The 7,488-nt window shown below is 45.3% G+C and overlaps 1 pseudogene; it reads left to right on the top strand.

Annotated features, from left to right (window-relative positions):
- On the top strand, positions 1-7,155 carry LOC147113594 (interferon-induced protein with tetratricopeptide repeats 5-like; annotated as a pseudogene).
- The last annotated feature ends 333 nt before the right edge of the window (positions 7,156-7,488 follow it).

Raw genomic sequence — 7,488 nt, 5'->3', positions numbered from 1 at the left:
ATGGCTCATCTGGTTAAAGCAGTGAGTAGCTCAGCCATGTAATCAGAAAGATCCCAGGATCCGACTCTGGATTCCTGCTGGCTGCAAGTTCCCTAGTGTCAGCGGCCTGAGCCTTTGACGATCTTTGCTGTGACCCTCTTGTGCCTATTTTCAGGGAAGCTGCGAGGCTGGCTGGTGGGGAGGGGTGTCATAAATCTCAAACTACCTGTGAAATAACACTGGACGGCCAGCTGGTGGCACCGTCCAAGGAGTATAAATACTCGGGCATTGGCCCCAGCTTGCCAGGGACATTTTGTAAAGACAAGGAGCTGGTGGATACAACTAGACTTCCATGTTCTGCAATAAGTTGATTAAAGCCTTGCTTTATGCTCAAACCAAGTGCATAGTGAGTGTTATTACGTCAAGGGGCAATGGAGGTTGTGGTGTTAAAGTGCACCATGACGGTATGGGACAGGCTCCATGGTCCAGCTGGTCTTTTCCTGTCTGTTGTTTTCATTTGTTCCTGTGTTTGAGCTTCTGGTTGTTATTTGAGTTGTCAGCTTTTTTGGAGCTGCTTATTCCTGAGTTGCTAGGTTTCCCATCGCTATTCCTATCTGAATGTGTAACAAAACTAATAAATATTTAAACATATTTCTTACAGTGATACTGAGAGGAACTCACTGAAAGTGAAATTACTTCAGCTCCAATGTCACTTCACGTGGAATCTCCAGGTGGAAAATGTTGAATGGGATGATTTGCAGGAACAACTAAATTATACAATAACGTCTGATATTGTGAAATATCAAACCATGGCTTACAATCTACTTGCTTTTGTAAACTGTATGCGAGGCAACTGTGAGAGTCGTTCAATAATTTATGGGAAGCTGAAGAGATTCTGAGGAAGAATCACACATTCGAAATGAAAAATGGATCATCATCACCTATGGAAACTATGCCTGGGTATATTATCACATGGGAGAACTGGCAGAGGCCCAATCCTACCTCGACAAGCTGGAGAGGATCTGTCAACAATTTACTGATGGCTCTCGGTATACAGCACTGATACCTGAAGTATACGGGGAGAAGGGTTGGTCACTGTTGAGATTTGGCAGGAATTATTATGAAGAGGCAAATGAATGTATTGAGAAGGCTCTGGAGGGGGATCCTGATGACATTGAATGGAATGCAGCTTATGCAACTTCTCTGTTTCGAATTAAAGAAACCTTTGGATACCCACAGCATCCTGAACACTGCAAGGTAGTGAAGCAGTTACACCGCGCGTTAGCACTGAACCCAAATGACTCTTTTGTCAAGATCATGTTGGCTCTAAGACTACAGGAATTCAATCAAACAGACGAATGTTACGAATTACTTGAACAAGTGCTGCTGAAGTGTCCTGATGATCCATATATAATTCAGTATGCAGCCAAAGCTTTAAGAAAACAGGGATCTGCTGAATATTCCTTACAGCTATTGAAAAAGGCACTGAAGGTTAAATCAGCTTCTGCACTCCTTCACCACCAGATCGGCTTATGTTACCAAACTAAGCTGATTGCACTGCGGAGAAAACCTTGTCAATTCTTTGCTCATGAAGACAGCAGAAAATTGATTGAGCTTTGCAAGTACCATTTCCAAACAGTGTTTGATCAGAAACCCTCACTTATTTTTGTTGTGTATGTACCTTTAAGAGAATAACTGGTCTCAGACTGCAGTACCGGCAGTGACCACCCCTGTATAAAAGGCGCTAGTAAGCCTCTGTAGTTTCAGTTTCCCGATTGACTCCATTCAGTAAAAACTTGTTTTGTTCAACTCCTGCTGTCCATGTCTCAATCATACACGGACCTAATACTGGCGACGAGCATATACGAACTTACCTACAGTCTGCACCACCTCCTGGGATCCATTCCTGAAGCGAAGTGAGCAGAGGTCGAGGCCAGAAGGAAGAAAGAAGCAGTAGAAATGGGCGTCGACCGTGGGTATCCACCCCTGAGTTAGCGGAGTTGAAGATTGCTGGAGAAGCTGTCGAAAGCGGGGCCTGGTTCCTGGCGATGGTGCTTCAGCTAATCGGGCTAGTGGCAGGTAGTACACTGATCCTTCCTGGGCTGCGGTGGTCGTGAACTCGAGCGGGTGGCTTGCAACGGGGCCAAGCAGCGTTGTCGGGAAGAGGAGAGAGAGAGCGTGGAGCACACAGGGCGCGGCTGGTGCTACGAAGCCGGGCTGCGTACAGACCCGAGAAGAGGGAGGCAAAAGTCCCACAGGGTTGTTCCACGACGGGAAAATAATTTTTTTTTAAAAAGAAATATTAAATGCGCAGGTAACCGCGAGGAGCTGCAGGTTACAACGGAAACCATGGAAAGCAGCGCTAGCAACAGCAGAGAAGAAGTCAAAGCGCGGGAGGCGCCATCTTAATCAGCGGGGAAGAAGGCAAAGCGCGGGAGGCGCCATTTTGTTAAATCGGGGAAGAAGGCAAAGCGCGGGAGGCGCCATTTTAGATTTGCAAGATGCCGAAGACTGGCTGTATCACTGCCTTTGATAATACAATAGAGGACAGGACCACGTATGTGGAAAGAGTCGAGGTATATTGCGAGGCAAACAAAATAGCTGATGAGAAAAAGGCATCGGTATTGCTAAACTTAATGGGCGCTAGAACGTACAGCCTATTGCGGGACCTGATTACTCCAGCCAAACCGAAGGCGAAGAGTTTTAACAAAATTGTTGCTGTCCTACAGGAACACCTAAACCCTGCACCGCTGCTGATAGCAGAAAGATTTAAATTCCACAGGAGAACTCAGCATAAAGATGAGAGCAATGCTGAGTACCTTACGGAACTACGCAAGCTATCAAAGCACTGCCAGTTCGGAGCAAGACTGGCAGATACCCTACGGGACAAATTTGTCTGTGGACTCCTGAGTGAAGGAACACAGAAGAAGTTACTCTCAGAGAAAGAGCTGACGCTAGATAAGGCTTTCAGCGTGGCAGTATCATACGAAGCAGCAGCCAGGGGAGCTGCGGAAATACAACAAAAGCCACAGGAATACGGCACCCACGAAATGACACAGGGATTTGCAAAATGTTATCGCTGCGGCAGAACTAACCATGACCAGAAGGACTGCTGGTCCAAGGACAAAATATGCAGGCAATGCGGGAAGATGGGACACATTGCACGAGTTTGCAGGTCTGGGAAGAAGACCAGCGACAACAAAAAGGCTACTAAGGAACCGTACAAGAAAGTACAAAAGATGGCGGACAGTAGTTCCGAAGACCAGATGAGCGATAGTGAATCCGGAAACAGGAGACTAAGCTGTCTCAAACTTCACAATGTAATCGCAAAAGAGGATCACCGAACCATTTGGGTCACCCTCACGATAGCAGGGTCCCAAGTTAAAATGGAATTGGATACAGGATCGGCGCTAACCGTCATGAATCGACGAGACTACGAGCGGCTATTCTCACACATACCCTTGAGAGAGACATCCATCGTCTTGACAACGTATACGGGGCAAAAAGTATACCCCAGAGGAAAAATAAGGGTGCCTGTCGAATACAACGGCAAGAAAATACAGAAATTGTATCTCTACATACTGCAAAATGGTGGACCACCGTTATTGGGACGTGAATGCATCAGGAAGATAAGCTTAGATTGGCACTCCATTCATGCAATGACGGTGGATGGTAAAAAAGATGAAGACGTCACTCCTGGACGATTGTCAACAATCTTAGCTAACGACAAAGAGGTATTTCAACAAGAACTGGGCACTCTTAAAGGCTTAACCACCTCGATAAAAATAGAAGAGAATGCAATTCCCAAGTTTTTCAAAGCAAGACCGGTACCATATGCAATTCGCCCAGCCGTCGAGGCAGAGCTGGAGAATCTGGAGAAGGCAGGCGTGTTGTCTAAGGTCGACTGGAGCGAGTGGGCGACACCCATCGTTCCTGTCATGAAGAAAACGTTAAGCAATAAGTCTGAGGAGCCAAGGAAGGTTCGCATCTGTGGGGATTTCAAGGTGACGGTGAACCCAGTCCTTCACACAGTACAATATCCTCTTCCAAGGATAGAAGACATCTTCACCTCACTATCTGGAGGGAAGCGTTTTACAAAAATTGACCTAGCACAAGCATATTTGCAGATGGATGTTGAAGAATCCTCTAGGAAATATCTCACGATAAACACTCACAAAGGTCTTTACCAGTATAATCGACTGGTATTTGGAGTAGCATCAGCTCCGGCGATATGGCAAAGAGTGATGGAACAAGTCCTGCAAGGGATTCCGGGGACTCAGTGTTACTTGGACGACATCCTAGTGACAGGTGAAAATGACAGTGAACACCTTGCCAACCTAGACCAGGTGCTCACTAGACTAAGAGAACATGGGCTACGAGCCAATCGCCCCAAGTGCGAGTTTTTTAAGAAACAGATATCGTATTGTGGCCACGTGATTGATGAAGAGGGGTTACATAAGTCCCCTGACAAAATTGAAGCAGTTGTTAAGGCCCCAGCGCCTGAAAATGTGTCGCAACTGAGGTCATTCCTCGGATTGGTGAATTACTACCATAAGTTTTTGCCGAATTTGTCGACAATTCTGCACCCACTGAACGCCCTACTACGAACGGGAGTAGCATGGAAATGGAGCAATGACTGTAAGCGGGCCTTTCAGAAGAGTAAGGACTTAATCACTTCAAAAGAAGTATTGGCTCACTACAACCCAGCACTGCCGATCAGACTGGCGTGTGATGCGTCTCCCTACGGCATTGGGGCGGTACTGTCACGTAAATTCCTTGATGGTTTAGAGAGGCCGATAGCTTTTGCGTCACGCTCGTTAACTTCTGCCGAGCGTAACTACGCCCAGATTGACAGAGAGGCCCTCAGCCTAGTGTGGGGGGTGAAGAAGTTCAATCACTACCTGCACGGTCAAAAATTTACTCTACTAACCGATCATCAACCTCTTGTCTCCATTTTCAACCCTCAGAAGGGCGTACCGATAATGACAGCACAACGGCTGCAGAGGTGGTCCCTTTTCCTAGGGGCACACCAATATGACATCGAGTACAAAGGAACTAAACAGCATGGGAATGCAGATGGATTGTCGCGCCTACCGTTGCCGATGGTGGAAGAAGAAGACCTTGCAGTGGATCCAATGGAGTTATTCCACTCGACCACAGTCGAATGTCTCCCTGTGATGAATGCAAACATAGAAAAGGAAACACGGAATGACCCAACACTATCACGGGTCTATGATTTAACGGTGAAGGGATGGCCAGCACATGGCGAACCACTGCTGCCAGCATTCTCGCCGAGAAGAGAACAGCTGTCAGTGTGCAGAGGAACCTTGATGTGTGGATCCAGAGTAGTAATTCCACCTAAGTTGATGGATAGAGTGCTCAATGAGCTTCATGAGGGTCATCTGGGTGGGGTAAAAATGAAGAACTTAGCCAGAGCGTTTGTGTGGTGGCCGGGAATCGAAGAGATGACCAAGAGCTGTGCAGGATGCCAGAAGGTCCAAAACGCCCCACCACAAGCTCCTCTGCATCCATGGGAGTGGCCCTAATCTCCATGGCAAAGGGTGCACATTGATTTTGCTGGTCCCTTCATGGACTCGATGTTTTTAATTGCGGTAGATGCACATTCAAAGTGGCCAGAGGTAATAAAAATGTCCTCAACCACCACAGAAAAAACTATCACAGTTTTACGAACCATATTCGCCAGGAATGGGCTGCCTGAACAGATTTGCTCTGACAATGGACCACAGTTTGTGTCTGAAGAGTTCCGGAGGTTCTTAAAGAACAATGGTGTTAAGCATTACATATCTGCCCCATATCATCCAGCCACTAATGGATTGGCCGAGAGGTTTGTTCAAACATTCAAGAAGGCTATCAAGGCAATGTGTAATGAAGATATACCCCTACAACACAAGGTGGACAACTTCTTGTTTGCCTACCGGAATGCGACACATGCGGTTACCAACCAAACTCCAGCCATGATGTTCTTCAATCGAAGACTACGATGCCGCTTGGATTTGGTTAAGCCAAACGTCCGAAGAGATGTGGAGAACAGGCAGTTTCAGAATATGAATGAAAGGCCGACCAGGAGTTTTAAGATAGGTCAACCAGTTTTGGCCCGGGACTACCGCACTGAGAAATGGCAGCCAGGAACGATTTGTACACGGCAAGGACCTCTCATGTATACCGTGGACGTTGGAGAGAGCATTGTAAGATGCCATGCTGACCAGATTCTAGAGTCACTGGAAAACCTCAACTCCACACCACGATCTGATACACCTGGCAATGAAATTGACGTACCAATTGCAGCTACTGCAGAATCGGTGATATTGGAAGCAGATGAACCAAACAACGACATTGATCCCGACTCAACCTTGCCAGAAGAACCTGATACCCCAAAGAGGCGTTATCCAGACAGAATCAGGAAGCCTCCTCAAAGACTGAACTTATAATTGCTTAAACTCAACCAATGTATCTAGCAACCGTAATTGTGATTGTAATTAGTTATCATTAAGTTGTTAAATGAATGTTATGTACTGTTTATCTAAAAGGGGAGGAATTGTTGTGTATGTACCTTTAAGAGAATAACTGGTCTCAGACTGCAGTACCGGCAGTGACCACCCCTGTATAAAAGGCGCTAGTAAGCCTCTGTAGTTTCAGTTTCCCAATTGACTCCTTTCATTGAAGACTTGTTTTGTTCAACTCCTGCTGTCTGTGTCTCAATCATACACGGACATAATAATTTTTGCAATACTTGATTTGGCAGAAATCCTTACACTATCTGAAGAATATTCCAAAGTCGATGATATCTATGCCAGCCTGCTTAGAAATAAAGATTACAACCTTTGGAATAAACAATTAATACATTGGAACTATGGATCGTACCAGCTGTATGAGAAGGGATCCCAGCTGAATGCCATTCATCATTTCAAGGAATGCTTTAAACTCAAAGTTAACACCAACACGAACAAGGAATGCCGTGCAAAATTGAAACAAATTGCTGAAGATCGAATGAATAAATATTCAAGAGACAGTGTAGCCTTTGGTATATTGGGGCTAATACAACAGGTTCATGGCAAGAAATCAGAAGTCATTGAATTCTTTGGGAAAGCCCTGGAGTGTGATCATGATAATGAAGAATTTCAAAGTGCTCTACGTGAGCTGCGCCAGGCTACATAGGGCAATGTTAAAATGTGCCTCCGATTTACCTGAGAAACTGAGTCCCATTTTCAACGTGTTGTTTTGTAGTAAATAGTTCAAAAATAATCTTAAGAATAGCTGACAGACTTACCATTTGACATTGGGTTATGTTGCTATTCATTTACCCTATCATTCTGCATTCACTTTTCCACTTTTTGTGGCTACAGTAATGGTAACCTTAAATTTCTGAATTAATGACAAGGTTTGAACATATTATTTTATATTGATTCCAATGACTAAAACTGAAACGGACATGGTTGTGAAGTAAGATATTAAAAATTGGGCATAACAGGGCAAGACAACCACGATTCA

The sequence above is a fragment of the Somniosus microcephalus genome, chromosome 8, assembly GCF_052327205.1.
Source record: "Somniosus microcephalus isolate GS21.2 chromosome 8, FLI_Smic_1.0, whole genome shotgun sequence".
Lineage (NCBI taxonomy): Eukaryota > Metazoa > Chordata > Chondrichthyes > Squaliformes > Somniosidae > Somniosus > Somniosus microcephalus.
Note: the sequence above shows the minus strand (reverse complement) of the source record. Positions and strands in the feature narration are given on the sequence as shown.